This window comes from Aricia agestis, chromosome 18 (genome assembly GCF_905147365.1).
Source record: "Aricia agestis chromosome 18, ilAriAges1.1, whole genome shotgun sequence".
In the NCBI taxonomy this organism is placed as follows: Eukaryota; Metazoa; Arthropoda; class Insecta; order Lepidoptera; family Lycaenidae; genus Aricia; species Aricia agestis.
In genome coordinates, this window is record NC_056423.1 from 6,531,474 (window position 1) to 6,553,322 (window position 21,849).

The following is a 21,849-nucleotide window of genomic DNA, read 5'->3' on the forward strand; positions in this document are numbered from 1 at the left end:
GTAGACGCGCCTGACGTTGCTTGGACGTTACCATGGTAACGCCGCGATGGCTTCACGGTCAGTTATAGCACTTTACGGACCGGCGACAGCGGACAGCCACCGGCTTTATAATATTTACTTCTATTTCCTTTGAACAAGGTGCAAAATGCAAGTGCATTGTTTGGGGCTCTTACGATTCGTAGATTCGGGTGTTTTCGTGATTACGACAATTAGCGAAGATTATGCATGCGCATTATTAATTTTGGAGTACGTATTGTAGTTTTGTTACACCCTGTGTATGACAGATATTACTCTACCGAAATAGACTGTATCGATTTAACGCGAGAAAAATCCTCTGACTCACGAAAAATCTTAAAAAAATATCACACGTCGTTATTTTGTGAAAATATGTGCGATCTCTCGTTTAAATATGATTTGCAGTGTGAATAAAAATCATATCAGAGAAAATGTATAAGTATATTTTCGGGATAAAAAAAAATGAGTTTATGTTTGTTTGTCCCAACTCCCAATCCTAAATTCCTTAAAATAATATAGAACAATACATAGTTTCAATAAAGACGCTTTCCGCCTTCTGTCCCTTATCTTAGAATTAGATAAACAACAGAACGGATTTTGATCCGATTATTAAAACTGGAAAGAGTAAATCAAAAGGATGGTTTAAATTTTGTCATTCATACATAATATAATAATAATAGCTCCCACACCGGTTTCGGTGACGGTGGCCGGTTTCATAGAAACCAGGCCAGCTACGCAGGAGTAATTTTATAGTGCCCAAGTGTGTGCGCAGTACACAAGAGCACTCTCTATTCCTTTATTCTCATAACCCAGTGGGACGGAAGACCGACACGACTGGCGAGAGATCAGATGCAGGACCGACTTTTTACATGCCCATCCGACGCATGGATCATCTTACTTGTCAGACAATCAGGTGATCAGCCTGCATTGTCCTAACCAAACTTGGAAATAACATGTTTCAAACGCGGGAATCGAACCCGCGACCTCCGAGTCAAGAGCCGCGCTCTATACCACTAGATCACGGAGGCGTCAATATAGTACGTGCATGGTACAACAACGTCTGCCGGTTCAGCTAGTATTCTCGAACAGACTCGCATGCAAAATTTAAATTCGAATTTCGAATACTTAACAACAGAACAACGCGCATCGATTAGGCATTCCCATTGCATCTCGTGACAGAATTCTTTCGTGTTAACAACGGTACAGTCTACAGAATAGTGCTGCGATTGTACAGATCTTATTACAATAGCCATAAGGACCACGTGGTAAGGTGGGTGGCGGAGAAAGTAATGGCGAATTATACGAATCTATTCTGGAAATTAGAGTGAGGTACGCCTCGGGAATTGATGATGTATTGCTGTATTGTTCTTCTATCACTTAAGTATACATTAAACTTTTAACTTCAACATAGGCTTACTTAATCTGGGTTAAAGTTAATAAAAGATTCATCTTATTTACTGTGTTTGGTACATTTTGAAAAGGCATATTTTGTCAAAGAATTAGCAATAATGCGGACTAGCGCACATGAGACTTAGCTTAAAGAAGTTATGGTAGAGACATAGAGTTCACAAGACCAGTCGAGTATGTAAGTAATTCAGTCATTATTATTACAGACGTACAATTCATGCTCACATAATAATATTAAAGACGCGTAAGTGTATATTCTGTAAGTTCAGAGCGCTCCTGACTCAAAAAATCAAACATCGTCCTTCTCTCTTCACACTCACGCACGTCTTTCATATATACCAGGTGAAAAAGGACGAAGCGGAATCATCGCCAAGTAAGTTTTACTTGAATAAAAGACGAACTATAATGATTATGAACAAAAGTGTTTTGAGCAAATGTAGGTTTTATCAATGCCTTTTTAGTAAAAAATATTAAAGAAAAGGCAGCAAACTTCGAAGATCCAAGCAAAAATGTGTCTAAAACAAGGTTTTTTGTAAAAAAGAAACTATCGATCATTTTTTCAGTAATCGTGTTTTCGTCTTGAGCATTTAATCTTCATGAACTGAAGTTACTTGTGTCAAGAAATCAGTTTTCTAGACCTTACAGATTTTAAGATCTAGGTTTAAGTATGTAGTCAAGTAGGGTCAGGTGCGCTCTTAAACCGATTTTATGTAATGAAAATTACTAGTACTTGGAGCCCCAGAAGAGGAAAAAGTAATTTTCATCGCGGAAAAACGTACGATTACAGAACGATAAAGGAATATCGGCACAACGAATTTACGGCCAACATTTTAGTTTATATTTGCTGTACAACAATAATTAATGAAACAATTATAAAGTAATTAATAATGCATACGAACACCGCGTAACGGAGGGCACGCATATGGTGGGCATTGACAGTACTTACTGGTACTACCTGTATGCTAAAACTAAATATAACTATGACATATCTATACTATAATATATAGTATACTACCTCTATATTATACAGGGTGAGACAAAACTATGTAATTGATAATACATACTTAGTGTGTATGGGGTGCGAACTCTATGTCCCTATGTAGAGTTCGCCAAGTATAGCAGCTTTTTAGGGTTCCATAAATCCATACCTAAAGGGTAAATACGGGACCCTATTACTAATTTAATTTTTGTATGGAAGAAACACTTAAATACAAATAAATAAAAGAAAATATAAGAAAATCTTAACTATTAGTCAACGTTCAACGTGACTATGTCAAAGACTTCTATTTAAACTGATGGACTATGTACTGAGATAGCGAGCTTCCAGGGCTGCCAAATGCAACATTTTTCTCTTAGAGAAATATTTCGACTCGGAACATTGATATCAACCTTGATTCTTATCACATTGCGTAGTTTGTAAGATATAAGTTTATGCCACCAGTATTATATTCCTAAATCTCGCTTTTATAAAATTGGTTTTTCAAAGACACTTTTTTAATATCTTTGGATACTGACTCATAGAAAAACTTGCGTTCATATTGAACCAATATCTTAAGTTCTTCAGTAACATTCGATATTTAAAAGTTCCAACTTTGAGTCAATGACTTAAAAGGACCGGAAGTTTCTTTAATATACTGGCCACTACGAATATAGATGATTGACTGCAGTAGCCGCTTTTTTGTCTCCCTCCCACTCGCCCAGCAACCCCGATGAGGGAGCGGGATAAAAAATAACCAATAAAATGCACCGCACGTACAAGGAAGTGGGAATGATTTCTGATGGCTGAGAAATATTAATCGGCCCCGCCCAGGAGTAAGTTTTAAATATTCGACACGTTGATTCCATCATTAGCATATCCTATGCCTGTTGCCGTATGAATCCTAAAATGAATTTAAATTTAGAACTGCGGTTCCCGCGCTTTTGCGCCAGCGTTCTAGTGGATGACTCTTGTCTAATGCCCTGTGTCTGAAGTTTTTAGACTGCTTATCTATCACATACTTAGCTTTATTGATTGGCAAAATTCAGAATGTTGGAGTCGATAAACTGCTGTCAAAAAACCTCATTGAATTAGTTAAGTAACCTGGATAAAAATTATCATTTTGTAGATTTCTACGTGTGATTTTTAAGGTTTCGTACCCTAAGGGTAAAAACGGGACCCTATTACTGAGACTTCGATGTCTGTCCGTCTGTCCGTATGTCTCCAGGCTGTATCTCAAGAACCGCTATAGCTAGACTTATCAAATTTTCACAGATTGTGTATATTTGTGCCGCTATAACAATAAATACTAAAAACGAAATAAAATTAATATTTAAGGGGGGCTCCCATACAACAAACGTGATTTTTTGGCCTTTTTTGCTCTATATCAAAAATGGTAACAGGAAGTACTTGATTTTTTCTCATTCCTTCCCCATTTCTCCCAGTCCTTAGTAATATGTGTACTTTAATATTTAATAATAATATTAAAATAAAATAAAAAATTAAGACATACAAAAACACAATTTTTGGCTTAATTTTGCTCTATAACGGTACAGAACCCTTCGTGCGCGAATCCGACTTGCACTTGGCCGATTATTTTTTACGCACATACTCTACATACATTCTAGACCAAAATTCTCACGTCTGTACCAAACCGGAAACAAGAAAGTATTTGTCTGAAGTCAATAAATCACACATTTTTTGTTGGCTTGAGCCCTAGAAGGACGTTGTTAGGATGCCTAGCGTAGCGCTTAGCAATTAATGTGGTCTAAGACCTAAGAAATGCGAAGTGACCATCCTCAGTACAATAGGCAAAGGTATTCTACTAGTTTTACTAATAAGCCTATTAGTTAGTAACTATGTATTTAGTAAACTCGTAGTTGTAAATAGTAAACCCAAAAACATTTTAAAAGTTACTAAAAACAATGAGTGGAAATACTTATTTAAATACATTGCTACTCAAAAAGGAATCCCACTTGCACCGCACATTTTTATTGGAACCCTCGTGGGCCGTGGCCTAAACTGCATTCGCCAAATGCCGTGCTTGTGAAGAAATCTTGAAACTCAATACATAAGAAAGAACATAAAAATATTATCTGTTAAAATTAGGAGCAGTTGTTTATGCTTAGTCACTTAACCTAAGCAGATTTAAAACAGACACTTAAGCACCTCTACATTCTGTGCCCACGTCAATCATCATACATTATACGTCAAATATTACGTATTTTATTTATTTATTTTGCGTCAAAAAGTTTGATCCATTGCGTTTTCCTAATATATTCCAAACCGCCGCTCGCAACACAGCGTTCAATGCACTTAAAAATCCATTTTTCATCGTGTATCCCTTTTATTGTCATCGGACAATACTCTCAATAAGAGGACATGGCAAATTGATAATCAATCGTTTATTTGCCTCTAAATGGGATGAGAATGAACGTCAATTGATATAAACTTGGTGTACGGCTGAATGACAATATGCCTGTGCAGTTTGCAAATTGAATAAAAAAAACAATTCTCATAGATTTATTATCTGTCATCTGTAGACAAATCGCGCGTTTGAAAAACGAACAATGCGCGGAGGAAGGTGTAAATTAAAATATATTATGAAGGAAATTGCTAGGAGAAAAATATTCTCCCATAAATATTATTACTCACATCAGGTTCTGACTTCTGCCTAGGTTGGACTGCACATGAAGTGTTTTTCACAGTCTACTTATTCCTCAGTAAAAACCTGACAGTTGTAAGGTTAATGATGCCCGATGTTTCGTTTTTTTTTTTACTAAAGATTATCCTACTACTCTCTAATGTAACTCAAACTGCACCTGTAGCATCACATTCACATAGTTTATATAATCTTTGGTACCGTATATTCAGAAAAAGATTTTTGTTTTTTTTTTTTGTCCACCACCTGCTTACGAATCAATTTCTCTGATAGTAGGTAAGTACCATCGAGGAAGTTGATTCCTATGCAATTGACAGACCAACGTTATTTGGTCGAATATGTCAATTCAATGTTAATTGCAAGTTAATTGTGATCTGTCAGCTGGGTTTGACGTAACGCGACCAAACTACTTAGGTCCCCGATTTGCATAGGAATCAACTTCTCTGATAGTACATAAAAATGAAGAACGACTCAACTGTGCTGTCAAATTGTTACTTGCATAGCTAGCACAAGCACGTCGACAAACGAAAGAAACTAAATTTTGACAGTTTTACCGGAAAAACATTGGAGTAAAAGTTTCTTTCGTATCTCGATATCTTTCGCTTTTGAAAATCTATATGTCAAGCATGACGATCCGCTTTTGACATTTAGTTTCTTGATTCTGTTTTTATTTTTATTATGGCACTTGGATATAAAACCATGGCCAGTGTCGAGTAAATGGCGGCAAATTAAAAAAAATCGATGAATAGCAACCCTGTCTATAGCCGGAATTATAGTTTTGATCTACAAACTACGAATAATAAAGTTCCTTAGTTTTTATTATTCGTAATTCGTAGATCAAAACTATAATTCCGGCTATAGACAAGGTTGCTACACGTCGATTTTTTTAATTTGCCGCCATTTATTCGACACTGACTATGGTTTTATAGCCGAGGTGCCATAATTAAAAAAAAAGAACCAAGAAACCAAATGTCAAAAAAAAATTGCCGTTGCTATAATGGTTGCTATGGAAAGAGTTTCTTGTCTTTGTCCCCTGAAACTCAAGTCGATGGGTGGTGCCATGCTCGGGAATAAGATATGTAGACATGGGAAAGAAACTGCCATTACTTTCTTCCGAAGAATCGACTGGGAAACCCCGTGCTAGCTACGTTGGAAGCAATAAATATAATATCATAGTTTGAAAGGCTGTTTCTTGAGTGCAGTCATAACTTGACTTTTTTACTACTCTTTCAAAGCTCAAGCTTGACGCCGACGCTTACCAATATTGGTATAGAGTTGTTGTATAAGAGCGGTTTATACGGGCCGTAATATCCTTTAATCTTTAAGTTAAGGAAGGAGTAACAGTATGGGAAAAGTTCGCGCAAAAACAAACAAAAACCTCGACGGTGAAACAATAAAGTCTGTCGACGGGTTTAATTGAAATTTATTGTGTTCCAACCGTACACTATCGTAAGCGACACCCGGGAGCGTCCTGCCGATCGAAATTACACCTAATACACACGGGATAGAGTCAAAAATGCAGTCACAGATTTCGTCTCGTCTTAATATTGATCGTTGGACAATCGAAGATAATGCTCCACTCATGTGATTTGAGACAATCACTGGACGTTATTGAATTACGTTGGCCGTTGTTTTGATTTGGTACTCACATGTTGACCGAGATAGGGCCAAGCCACAACATTATACCTACTGCGTTACGGCGGTCACATCGCAAGAAAGCTACATTGCTTTTCAAAGGCTGCAGTTGTTGCCTGATCCACACTCAGCATTTTGTTACTAGAGAGAGGAGACGGACAGGAATTCTCAAAAATCTCACGATTACAGACTGTCCAGCGGGGCTAAAACGGTCGCTTTGAAGGTCGTGATATGAATCATAATATGATTCATTTTTCTATAATCGCAAAATGCAACTCTGCTTGCAATTCGTTTCTGTATTTTTGTACTGATTTGAAATTTGTCAGTTTGACAGTTTTGACAATTCATTTGCTGAATTGATTGAGAGGAATTGCTAAATGTGACCATTTTAGCCCCACAGTTGTTTGGACGGTAGGTAATGTTAATATTTGCATCTTTGCTTTTTCTCAGGCTCTCTCTGTGTAGAGTCCGAAATACTATAGCAGTATAGCTAATTTTATTAACTTGTTGGACACAACAGCGATTTAATTGCGTAGTATCTATTTAATAATCCTTAGTTTTAGCACACTCTATTTGTCTATGACTCTATACTAAAAGGCCTATGGCTCTACCTCTATAATATGAAGGTCTTGTTGCTTTGATTAACTCTACCGCTTTTTCTATAATTTGATCGCGCAGAGAATTACTTTTAGTGCCACAGGGGGCATCTTAGATTCTGTTATGAAGCCGTAAGCTACAGGTAGTTAACTCTGACAGTGAATTTAAGAGGTGAGGTTATTCTTTAAACTATTATCCGTACTTACTAATATTACATTTGCCAAAGCGGGTATGTCTAGTTACCTCTTCACGCCCCAACCGCTGAACCGATTTTGCTGAAATTTGTAATGGAGATACTTTGAGTCCCGGGAAAGGACATAAGATAGTTTTTATCCCGGGAAAATTTAATTCAAGCGCAATAAACGAATTTTGGCGCAGGGTAGTTGCGGGCGTCATCTGCTAGTATTCAATAACTAGATGATGCCTGCAATCCAAAATCGGTTCAGCGGTTTGGGCGGTGAGAAACAGTCACAGACAGATATACCGCGTATAAATAATTATTTACTAAGAGGGTTTGTTTTCGTTGTTATTGACCAAAATAAATCTCCTTAAAAAAATTCTCAAGTTGCTTCTCTCTAATAGAAAGCATCCACCATGCAATCAAAAAGTATGACAACGCGACAGTAAAACTACAGTCATCATCATTATAGCTCTAACAACGATGAAAGTGCATTTAGTAAGTATCCAACAAGATTGGTACTACAAAATGTAAGATACTCAGTACGTTCTGACTCTATTTAGAAGGTAAAATGTTATTTAAATTTTTCTAATATTTTTAAATTAAATAATTGCAATGTTTTCACACTAGAGGCAGCACCAGCATAGACTATAAACCATAGACTTATTTATATACTCAGTGTTGTTCGACGTTTGACAATGTGCTACTATAGCGCTCTCAGCACAGACCTTTGACGATTGAAACCGACTTCAAAAGTATGAAGATTGAGTACAGAAATAGTTGAGGTTTAGGTGAAGTCTCAAGACGGCACTATAATAAGGAATAAGAATTATTTGATTCTTTTTAGATTATGTTTAAGAATATTACTTTTGTTTTTACCTTGGAAGTCGGTTTTAATTTTTTGTTAAAAAATAATAATTTTCATTTCATTTTGACATGAGGCTAACGGCATGGTCCTTAGACTTATGTCCAATTATTCAAAGCTCTCTTCTCCCTTATCGAATACAGTTTGACTAAAGGCCCATGATGATGTCTACAATCTACATAATATGGAAGTCGGTTGTCAATCATGTTATCACTTGTATATCGTCTGGAAGGAAGTGGTTGACCTATCGACCACAGGCAGATTGTGACAGTGGGAAGTTGGAATTCGCAAAACTACACGGCATGAATGAGCCAGCTCGGGAGATCCCGCGGAGTTGAAGAAAACTGGCGAAATATAAGTATTATAATGAACTAATGACTAGATTATATTATACTCCACTCGGGCTAACTTGTCGCTAGCGGTCATTGACTCCCTGTCAAAAACTTGTCATTTTCCATATAAAACCACGATTGACAATATCTGACACTTCAGCTGTCGCTAGCGACAAATTAGCCCGAGTGGAGTATAGATTAGCCTAGCCAGTATAGTACGGGAGCCCTAGAGCCGAGATGGCGGCGCTGCTGATGGCGACCCAGATCATCAAAAATACGAGGAAGAATGAGGTAAACATTGCTTCAGATTCCCGATCAGCCCTGCAGACCATCGCAGACCCTTGCAGCCTGAATCCAGTAGCCGTAGAGATAAGAAACCGAATAAGGGAAGACTCCACAAAAATCAACTGGTACTGGATAAAGGCGCACGTCAGCCTGGAGGGAAATGAACGTGCCGACCACCTGGCGAGGGAAGCCACGAAAAAGGAAACAGCACCAGCATATGATTCAGTTCCCCTAAGCGCAGTAAAATATAACCAAAGGAAGAACACACTAGAAAAATATCAAGAGCAATATTATACCGAAAGAAACGGATAAACAATAACAAACTTCTTCGACGATCTGCGCATAGCGTACAAGATTCTCTCCGAAGTTAAGAAAGACAACCTGTCAGCTCAACTTTTTACAGGACACGGAGGCTTCGGAGAGTACTTGGACCGAATGAAACTGAGGGAGAACTGCAAGGCGTGCAAATGTGATGACTTAACAACGCAAACAGTTCTGCACTGCCTCACAGAATGTCCCATGTACGGAACACTGAGAAGGGAAACAGAAGAAGAAATAGAGAAAGTCATAACAATAGACACCATTAGAGACATAATGAAAAATAAAAAACACAGACCGAGTTTCATGAAGATGGCGAGGAAGATTGTTGAGCAAGTGGCAAAAAGCAATAAGTAGCGAAACCAGAACACTGACTACGTCGACTAGCACCGGGAGAGAGAGAAAGAAAAGAAAAAAAAAAGCCCTAGAACAATTTTTTTTTATTACTATCAAGCTAATTTTTTGTGAGTACTCTTCATTTTGATAAGACGAACAACATTTTTATTTTCGAAAAATCTCGAAAGTGGTAGCTAACAGAGATAGTAAGGATTTCATACTTTGAATTGATGGTTCTAAAATACGGACTGTTTTATTTGTAGGACAACGTATGGACAATGTCACTCTTAAATTAAGTATATGACTATTAATCTATCAATATACAATAAATCAGCTCGTTAGGGTTCCGTTATAGGGTTCTGTAATCAACAAAACTTGGTTAGCTCTATTAGCTCTATAGGACATGAACGGCAGTTTTTTTTTCTTTTGCCTATCTTCAAGACATTAAAATTGCCTTTTGCTTTCTTACTACCATAACTTTATGAGCCATCTTAATCGCATTTATAGCTCTTATAATAACTGTCCTTTATAAAACTGTCACAATATCGTTATGATAATCTCTTTTAATTACTGAGCAGTTAACTCTATCTTATCCACAGATTAACTTTAGTAGTAAGCTTCTTATGTGACGATAAAATATATTTTTATTATGAGCTTTTATATCTTAATGTTCATAACCCCGTATTAATAATGCCTCAAGCCCCGAGCGGTCACCGGCGATCGCGAAACAATATATAAGTTATGGTTTTTTCCACGATAGAGGTAATAATATTAATGGATGTACTATCAGAGAAGTTGATTCCTAGGCAGATGGGGGACCTACGTAGTTTGGTCGCGTTACGTCAAACCTAGCCGTCAGATCACAATTAACATTGAATTGACATGATCCGACCAAATGACGTTGGTCTGTCAACTGCCTAGGAATCACTTTCCTCGATGGTACAATGTATAAAACAGACATTAAAATCAACTGCAGACACTGACCTCTATAATACACTGGACAGGCGATCGCTATCAATAAAATGTTCCTATTTGAAAGTCGCCATATTGGCGCTGATTGCTATGTGAAAGCAGTAGTGAGTGTACTTGGAACTACTATTTTGCAAATGGCGGTTGTCATTTTCTATATAAATTAGTTCACAGTACGCTCACCGCGGCGCTTCAAATCGGCATAAGAAATAGCTGTTATTTTGTACGGCATAGCCTGTCCAGTGTATTATAGAGGTCAGTGACTGCAGATAACAATCACTCCTTCTCGGTAGTTAAAGTAGGTACTTATCTCCAATAACCAGATTTCAGCAAAATCGGTTAATTGGTTTGGGCGTGAAGAAGTAATAGACAGAAAGACACAGTTTGGTCTTTATAATACCTCTCATCTGTCAAGCGCCCAAAATGGGCGCCAAATAAATATAAGCCAGCTTATATTGTTTCTCTCCTTGTTACATTTCTTACACAGTGACGGATTAGCCCTTAATCAAATTAAGCAATTGCCTAGGGCATCACGTCTGAGGGGGCACCAGAAGAGTAAAGGTTCAAAGACCGATTTTAGTTGAGGTACGGATAGGGGGGGCCCACAGAAATGGATTGCTTAGGGCATCAAGTAGTCTTAATCCGTCACTGTTCTTACAACGTAAACAATAAAACAGAGATGCAAATAAAAAGCCGCTAAGACATTAGTGTGGGCCGATATTTCAAGTGTAAACATAAACCATTTTTTGTGATGATTTTTAACGAGAGTAATAATTAGAAATTGAACATTTTTCGAAAATGGCGTGACAGTTAAACGATCTTATTCATAGCGTATTCATCAACATTCGGAGCGGAGCGGATTCGAACATGGATTTTATTCGTAACGGACAGCGGTTGATTAAAGTATATTCTGACGTTTGATGAGCGATCTGATGCTATAGTTGCTTCTTGATACTAGTAGCTATAGCTTGACTTGGCAATGAACACCATGCTACTAATTTTCGGCATATCTCTTTATCTTGGCTTCAAATCATTCGTTTCTGAAGCCGCGGTTAAACTGAACGTTGCCAATACATTATTTGAAATTCAAATATATTTTTATAGTTTTTGAAACGTTGCGAATTTTTTAAATAGTTTTTAGGGTTCCGTACCCAAACGGGACCCTATTACTGAGACTTCGATGTCTGTCCGTCTGTGTCCAGGCTGTAACTCAAGAACCGCAATAGCTAGACATCTGAAATTTTCACAGATTGTGTATATCTGTTGCCGCTATAACAACAAATACTTACTAAAAACAAAATAAAATTAATATAATTAGGGGGGCTCCCATACAACAAACGTGATTTTTTTGGCCTTTTTTGCTCTATACATACATATTAATAATGGCAACAGGTAGGTACTTGATTTTTTATCAAAGTATAATATTTAATAATAATATTAGAATAAAATAAAAAATTAAGGGGGGCTCCCATACAAAAAACACAATTTTTGGCCTAATTTTCCTCTATAATGGTACGGTACCCTTCGTGCGCGAGGCCGACTCGCACTTGGCTGATTATTAAATTTAGAAGCCAAGACGGATTTTCAATAGTCTCCAGTTATGTCATCCATGTATCGTTGCATACTAATGAAAATATAAAACATTACTATTCCAGAAGCACGTACACTTACAAAGTGTATAACTAATAAAATAACGTACACGGGATTTTGAGCCCTCACACGATGGACTTAAAACGAAATTAGCTTAGCTTATTTCGATTGTACATATTGTAAGTCCAAATTCAATGAAGTTGAGATAATAAGGAAGTGGTCCCATAGGAGACGTCTCAAGCTATGATTTCTATTTTATATGCCGGTGTGGTCATCCTAAAATTGTCGAGTACATACAAATTAGCCGATTTTGATTAAAATTCAAGGAAATTCGTTGAACTTGTGCTGGGGACGTTAAGGCGGCACGTGGAATTAACACATGGTAATTAACGATTCTTGGATGTGGCAACACTAATTGAATTAGGTTATTGCCAAGGCTCGTCATTAGGAGCAAAATAATTTGAAGTAAAAAACAATAGAAGCCAGGAGTGCCGGCAGAAATGAAACAAAACAGCAGGCATACATTTTCGACATGTGCTAGTGTTATAAGGGGTTCTCTAGCTTCTCTAATTTTAAATGTTGATATAAATGAAAAAAAATATGTACTGTGAATACGAATAAGAGGCGCGTCATTACTCATTTTAAGTTAGACATTAGACAAGCCCTACTAACTTTACTTCTCTTCTACTCTGCGCCGGTAGTTAACACTCCCTTTATCTTACAAATTTTCTATTAGGTCACGTGACGCTTTTTTACACGCAAAAAAATTGCACACGCTATAATAAGTTTTCACTTAAAAAATCTGAAATCAAAATCGGTATTAAAGTCAGAAAATCTTTGACTCTACATTTTATTGAAAGCTTTGCCTCTACATCTAGTTCTAACATAAAGATGTTTCTGAATTAAGCTTAATTAAATATATCCGTCCAAACAGAGCACGTAAGCTAATGCTGTTTACTCACATGAACATTTTACATATAAATAAACCATTGATTCCGTACAACAGAAATAGTACTAGGAACGTGTACGGACGGTATGCCCAAGAACATTAGGCGGTAGTCGCTACTCGCTACATGTAACGCGAGGTAAGGGGGGATGCAAGTCCATCCAAATCCTTATTAAATATTATAAATGCGAAAGTGCCTCTTTCTGTCTAGGTCTGTCTGTTTGTTACCGCTTCACGCCCAATTCCCAAATCACTGAATCGATTTTGCTAAAATTTGGTATGGAGATACTTAAAATCCTAGCAAAAGGACAAAGGATACTTTTTATTCCGAAAAATGCACGGTTCCCGCGCGATGAATGAATTTTGCCGCAACAGAGTTGCGGGCGTCATTTAGTCCTTTAATAATATGAAAAATGAACGTTGTCTGTGAAAATATGAGGCAAAAAAAACACATTCGATCATGATTCATATTAATAGGTAAGGCTTTCCGGGATCGAAAAGTGCTGCGTGGATACGCAGCTGCACGTGACCGCGACCGACAAAAATTCAAACAAAATGCCACTTTACGACCTACAGGCTATACGTTTAGGAAATCAGAAGAACCTTTACATTAAAAAATGTTGTTCAGCATCTAGATTCTAGTATCTAGAGTCTAGACCGAACCATTTCTTGACAGACTGTACTAGCTTTACTAACTTCTGTCTTCTGAATTTCATCACAAAATATTATGGCAACTTTCCTGCTTCACATTTAGTTTATTGGTAAAATTCTAAGAAAGAAGTAAAAATGCTCTCAGATTTTGCTTTTATAAACATTGAAAATAGTACTATTACTCGGAGATTGTAACAAAAACATCGGCGGTTTGGCAGGTCCGTATATTATTTTCGACGAGCTATATGCGTCACATATTGGGAATCGTAAAAATCTAATAAAAATTACATCAAAAATTTTCACTGTATTCATTTTATAGTTCAGCTAAAGTAGTTTCATCGGTTTATAGGCGCAGAAGAAAAGTGTTCTGCTTAAACAGAACATGAATCATATTTAAGACAGCAAATAATAAAAAAATAATTTAAGTTCAGTTCAAAATATTACAAATATAATGTAAAATTAAGTTATATGAACTCTTGGTCCATATATTTTTTGGTTAATTGTCAAATCGAAAAAAAAATTCGGGACACTTTTTCGCACCCTGAGCCAAATAATGTTTTGTTGTAACTGTTTACATTATTCAATTTTTAATTAAAATAAAAAGTGGTAACTGGTAGTCAATGTTGCAAAATTATTTTTAATATATTTTTTAGCTTTTTATCTTATTGAATGATTTCAATAAGATAAGCATTGATATGCTTATCCAATAATATCAGCCCAGTCTCACGTGACATATACGACCGTCAGTAAAAAATGAATGGGACGTTTTACGAATAAATCATCATTATTGCTAAAGAACGCTATTCATTACGATCAAAGGGAATAAAAATAGCGTGATTCAAATAAAAAAACATAAATAATATTCTTAATGAAAAATTTTATGAACTGGATCTTTATTTCAGTTCCGTTCGTTGGCTAGTTATGAATGATAACCTACTATGACTGGAGGAGAGATATAATGTGATGATCTTAATAAAATTTATTAAGATCTCTCCCCCAGATATTCTAGACCGTTTCAGTACTTATAAACAATTGGCCATTAATGAAATAAGGCTTGACAGGGTACCGAAAATAAAAAAATGCTGAGAAAAGTGAATAATACAATTCCCGTAAGTCCGACCTCGAATGTTACGTCCATCCCCGTGATTGGTAGAGTAATTAATTACATATTACAGCTGTCAATAGAATTGCGATAAAATAATAATAATAGGCCAATGAGATAAGAAACTAAAGGTCTTTGTAATATGCTATTTTGAGAACGCTGTCATCAAGTTTTTTTTACATTTTCGCTCTTTGAAAGGACTTTCGAAAGTGCGAACAATAAGAATTTTGATTCTTTTGTGAAGTTTTCAAAAATATATGAAATAATTTTAACACATAAAAGTATATTGTACAGCGCAAATTTCATTATTCACTTAAACTGCTACGACTTATTATGTTAAACGTTTGAATAATTACATAGTAAATGTAGGTTGACAAAACAAAAAACAGAGTAGGTAATATCGGAACCCCAAACTAGAGATGTTGTTGTCCGGGACCACGTGTTTGGCACACGTTGTGTATCATCAAAAACTAAATAGACATTTCAAAATACGTGGAGACGACATTGTTGTTAAAAAAATTTGCAGAATAGAAAAAAACTGTTTATTTTTTTAATCAATAAAAGGGAAATTTTTTGATAATGTTTGTAACTTCTTCATGCGGAAACCTGGTAATATGGCGTGGAAATCCTGAAAAAGCACAGTCTAAAATACTAAACTGTGTAGATAACATTCGCCGAAAAATAAATAAGTTGAACCTCAATAATACTTGTAGTTTCTAATGTAAGGTTCAATATTTTTATACTTAACAAATATTTTCTAATTGTGTACATTGTTATCTAAATAGTGTTAAGGGGAGGTTATTCCTAAATTAGCAGGCCGATGTCTGTCAGTGCGAATATCGACGTAAAAGACATTAAAATAACATTCATATCAGCGCGCCTTGTACAGTGGCGGTTACGACGATCGCCGCGTCCATGATAGGGCGAAATAGGAGAAAAAACCTTTTTACTTAGATAAAAAATAGTATAACTAAACATGTATCCGTACATTTCCCTGTAAAATTTTAATAGTAATCGAACTATCCAAATTATTTTTTGATTGAGTCCCTGTAAGTCCTATAAAACTGAAAATGTTTTTAAAATCGAGGTTGTTTCGGATTTTTTTTTTATCGAGTAAAATTATCTGTATCGTGTTTCTAACCGTAAAAGTCACTAGTTAAAAGATGTATCTATACATGTATATATTTTTCAGTTTTTTTTAATGACGCTTTCTTTAAAAATTACTCATTCTAGAAACGTGAATTTGGAATATCCTAGCCTTAAGTGTTAATAGTAAATACACTTGTCTGTCACAGCATTACATAATGACCACTTTCCTAATAAGGAGACCATGTCAACATTCAATTACATATTTACATGTCAACTGTTGAACTCTTCTATCACTTTTAACTCAACAGATAAGCATGACTACATGTTTGTACTTAGTAAAGATTATCTTTGGTTTAGTTGGATTTATTTTAACAAAAATGTTATCCAAATTGTTGTAATTCAATTTTGGTCCATAACATTATAAAATGTAATCATAAAGTATTATGCTACCGATTGTTTTGTGTACAGACTCTACACTGTGCATAAAATTTAATATATTATTATAGGTTCTATTTAAATAAAAAAAAAATATTTTCCATCCCATTTCCTCAAAAATGTATCACGAAATAAAAAATAGCATCACGACTCCACTCGTTTCTCTGTGAGCATTAGCAACAAAAACTTATTGTTAGGCACGTGTGGAGCGTTAACAGCACGCGGGATGAATTCGAAGGAGCGGGGTTCGAATCCAGCCTTGGGCTTACCTTAAGTGATCTACAGAATATACGGAATAGATGCTGCCAACGACGTTGCGCAGCAATTTAAAATTTATCGTGATTGAACTGTACATTTTTTTTTCATAAAACAGTTCGTTTCGCAAAAAAGTCCAGCGATTAAAACGTGAAGATGTAATATATTGATAGACTGCACTTTGGCATCAATAACGTGGCAGAGATTTTTTAATTTATTTTTTATTGTAAAAATTTTAGAGGTTTTAATTTTTCGAAGGACCGTTCGATTTTTTTTTTCATTTTTGTCAATTTTTTTGTTACAAAACTTTGTTTTTGTTTACAATCGCTCAAATCTATAATACTTCTCACAGTCTTGACTCATAAAAAAAAACTTATTTTTTATATTTTATAAGAAAAACATTAAGTCATTGTACAAACACTTTCGACTAGCTACTTATTTTTTTTAAGTACTAAAAATTGTAGCAGGTATTTTTATTTTTTATAAGTACGCCTTAAAAAAATATTATACCAGATGAGTTAAAAATATTGTCAAATCTGTAATAAAAACAATTTTTAGAAGTAAATCGTGGCTATTTACTTCTGCTCTTTTTTGCAGTAATTTGAATCGTACCCAACATCTGTTTCTGTTTTCAAGATGCGCAGACGCGCCAAAACAAACTCCAATTTCTAGACACCATTGTATCATGTTAAATATTGTACTAATTATGTTTTCATGCAATGCCCGTTCTATATTTAATTATATCTTAAAATAACATTACCGCTTACCAGTTTCTGGAAACTGAGGAAAACCGGGCGCACGAACACGAGAATTGTCAAAGAGATTCTGAGGTCACAGGCACAACACAAAATGTCACACAACACGAAAGAGTTCACGAAATTCGAGTTAATTTCAGGAAACGCGTATCGCACGTCCGTACGCAGCGACGCTCAAATCGAAACTGAAGCGCGCAAAGCTTTCAGTGGATGCGCACGCGCCCCAATACAGGCGCGCTCGCTGTCTCTCTCTAATGTACGCGCGACTGAAACTTTGTTTTATTGCCGTCTCCCTCGCTCGCTATGTCGTACGCCGCCGTAGCGTGGAAATGAAGAAAACCCGCGCGACGTTACGTAACACTGATTTATTTGGTCGCCTGATGAATGTTTTTCGTACGCGCTTTATTTTTTTAATGTTGGCATATATTTGAGATAAAAAATGCCCTTTCTGAACACGGCAACGAGGATGTAAGCTCAATTAAAAATAACTAACGGATAGACATTTCACGTCTGGATTACGTAGTTTTAACGTATTTATGAAATGGGGCGAAGAATTTATTTTACAAGATTTTCTCTAAGAAATTGGTTATTTTACTAAATATTTAAGTTAAATGCAGGTTGTTTCAGGAATTATTAATTTTATGAACTTTATGATTTAAAGCATTTGTTTTTTCTCAGAAGGCCCCCAAGAAGAAATGCAAACAGATTTTTTCTTATTGTTAAGTGTAGATTATATTATTGTGCTTAATAATATTATTATCTTATGTTTATAATAATGATTAACTATATTATAAACTATTTCAGTGTTTTACAACATTACTAAATAAATAAATAAATAAATAATACTAATATACCTCTTATACCGTCGTCTGAAAGTAGCTTAACACGTTTATATGTAATTGATTGTACTGTTGGTTCTTGGTGGAAATTCATGTTCGAAATAGGTAAATGATTTATTTCGAAACCGGTCGTGTAATTTGTTAAAATTTATAATTATTTATGAATATAGTGGAAAAAGTGCACGAAAAATAGTGTTTTGTTAGTGCTTAATACGTTCATTGCCACAACACGCGACGTCCTCTACCCTGTGGCCGACCCCGCGACGTCGCGTGGTAGTGCCTTACGATTTTGTTTACCCTTAAAAAAGTGGCCGTAGCGTAATAATGGCTAATGGCATTAGTATTGGCCACTAGGGAAGGGATTTACCTTTTTGGCGGGGGCGTGGCCTGTACATATTATAAAGTATAACAAAATAACCCAATTAAACGAAATTTACGTGTTGGCCATCTAGGTAAGTTCACTTTTTTTGGCTTGGCAATCAACGTGTTAAATACAACTACCGCATAGCATTGGACTGCTGATGATGAACGCAAGTTTGTAACAAATTAATAGTGTGCAGGAAACAGCCACAAATCCACGAATAGCGACAGATAATGTAACCGGGTGAAATACATGTTCCGGGAATAGAGGATACATCCTAGTTGCACTGATTTACATTTACTGACTTCATTTTAGATATAACTAGCTATTTGACCGAGCTTTGCTCGGTATTCGATGAAACACGATTAAAGCTAGATCGATTTATCGCCCCGGAAACCCCCTATATACTAAATTTCATGAAAATCGTTGGAGCCGATTCCAAAATTTCAATTACATATCGAGAATTGCTCGTTTAAAGATATAAGATAAATTGGTTTTGGGCCTAAGAATAATTCATACTATACTCAAACTAGCTAAGCTTTGTGAGGGCTCGCGTCGTCACACCTTGACTGACTGACGATAACACATATACAAATAAATAAAAATTACTATTTTAAAGCACAAATCAATAGGCGTGATAGTTTTTCCGAAAAGTGTACCACAAATACAAAATGTAAAGGTTGTGGGATATAGTAGGGCTCGCTTCGCTCGCCCTGATTATAAATGCGAAACTGTGTCTGTCTGTCTGTTACCTCTTCACGCCCAAACCGCTGAACCAATTTGGTATATAGATTCTTTGAGTCCCGGGAAAGGACATAGGATACTTTTTATCCCGGAAAAATGTACGGTGTCCGAGCGATAAACGAATTTTGCAACGGAGTTGCGGGCGTTATCTAGTTTTTAGGGTTCCGTACCCAAAGGGTAAAAACGGGACCCTGTTACTAAGACTTCGATGTCTGTCCGTCTGTCTGTCTGTCTCCAGGCTGTATCTCAAGAACCGCTATAGCTAGACTTCTGAAATTTTTACAGATTGTGTATAAATCTGTCCGCTATAACAACAAATACTAAAAACAAAATAAAGTTATTATTTAAGGGGGGCTCCCATACAATAAATGTGACTTTTTTAGCTTTTTTTGCTCATACTCCATAATGGCAACAGGTAGGCACTTGAAATATTCACAAAATCCCTAATTGAATTCGTACTTTAATATCTAACAATAAAATTCAAATAATAAAATTCAAATCAAGGGGGCTCCCATACAAAAAAAACACTAGTTTTTAGCTCTAAGTACAACGGTAGAGAGCTCCTTCGTGCGCGAGTCCGACTCGCACTTGGCCGATTTTTATTAAACTACGGTCGAAACTTGATTATCCAGATTCCAGACTATCATCGGAAAACGTACCTCTTAATAATAATTTATTACTTAATTACAATGATATTATAATATGAAAAACTCAAAGCTTAATTAACATTGATTTTCATTTTTCTATAATATCGTTTAAAACAAACGCATAAATATGTACTATGCTGTGTGCTTTTGCAAGGAATCCGCCTTTGTTCATACAGTCGATTATCCGGATTTAAATTACTAACGTCACGTGATTAATGGACGGCCCCATACGTAAAAATAGCATAACAAGAAAAAACTAAAAACTCTCGTTGACCCATCACCCCAGTTTGCCAACAAACAGAGCATTCTCAAAATCTCTGGAATTTAAAAAGGGAATTCGTTTATTCGTTCATTATTAGTTCCCCTCTCAGTTCATCAATCAATCGATACAGTCAATACCACCAAGTATCTACTTCCTGCGCTCGTGCTATGCTCCGTCCACAAATATTTTACCTCCAAATCCCTAAAAATAATCCTTAAGTCGTTAGTATAAAGGTAATGTTACAGGTAAAGTTTGGGACGGATGCTGCGGAAGTGGAGTTTTTACGAGATTCCTTTTTCAAAGATTGTATTTTTAAGTATGCTTAGGTTAATGTAAATATTTGTAACAATTGACTGAAGACAAAAAATCTGAGACAGTTTTATTTCATCTGTCACTTGAGACTTTTTCTGATTTTACAATAATTATTTACTAACCCACTAAAATAAAATCGGCCAAGTGTGAGTCGGACTCGCGCACGAAGGGTTCCGTAAGCGAAAAAATAGTATTTTTTATATGAGAGCCCCCCTTAATTATTTTATTTATTTTAATTTAATTATTAAATATTAAATTGCATATTATACAGGGTGTAACAAAAACAAGTGATACTAATTTAGAGTGTGTATGTATTCCCTGTAGAGAGTTCACTGTGAAAGTAGCAGCGCTGAAAGACCAAAAATTTTTTTCATTTTTGTATGGGGAAACTCGTAACGCTCGGGCCCTTGCCCTTTGCTCGTAATCCATGATGGCAACAGGTAGGTAGGTACTTTAAATATTCACAAAGTCCTTAATAATTATACAGGGTGTAACGAAAATAAGTGATAATATTTTAGGGTGTGTACGTGTTCCTTGTAGAGAGTTCACTGTGAGAGTAGCAGCACTGAAAGACCAAAATTTTTTTTCACTTTTGTATGGGAAAACTCGTGACGCTCGGGCCCTTGCCCATATAAAAGTGAAAAAAAATTTTCGTCTTTCAGCACTGCTACTTTCACAGTGAACTCTCTACAAGGAACACGTATACACCCTAAAGTATTATCACTTATTTTTGTTACACACTGTATAGAGTTGTCGTTAAATGGAGAGAAGAAAAATCGAAACTTTTTCGTCAATATATTATAGTGATTTTCTTTTACTAACCATAATTAATTACAGTTTGAAATTTTATGTTCAACTGAGAATATGATAATGGATAGGTAATAAGCCATGACTCCTTCTCCTAATAGTTATGGTCAAAAACAGCCTACACGTGCAAGCAATCCCAATTTGTAAACAAAAGAACGAATTTCTTAGAAAGTTCGGAATGCATGATGCCGAAAGTCGAGTTTATTGCGGGCTAGGATAACAATGCGACAAAAAAACGTGCATAGCTGCGCACTTTTAACTAATTTTAGTAACTTAAAAGGTAACATTTTAAACTTTCGCGTTGCATTATAATTAAACTTTTTAATCGGGACTTAACGCGACTTATTTAAGTAGTAATGCTACTACGAGTACATACTTTTTCTCGACGTTTCAGTCCTCTCGTGACCACGGCCGTTGCAACACGGCCGAAACGTCGAGAAAAAGTATGTACTCGTAGTAGCATTACTACTTAAATAAGT

At 35.9% G+C, this 21,849-nt stretch overlaps 1 protein-coding gene across 2 annotated transcripts in view; it reads right to left on the bottom strand.

The window, feature by feature from the left end:
- Positions 1 to 17,572, bottom strand: part of LOC121735814 (fibroblast growth factor receptor homolog 1-like) — an 80,338-nt gene extending 62,766 nt beyond the window's left edge. For both annotated transcript variants that reach the window (XM_042126776.1, XM_042126777.1), the window contains exon 1: positions 17,411 to 17,572. The gene's annotated coding sequence lies outside the window, so the exon portion shown is untranslated. The remainder of the gene's footprint in view (positions 1 to 17,410) is intronic.
- Between the last annotated feature and the right edge of the window lie 4,277 nt (positions 17,573 to 21,849).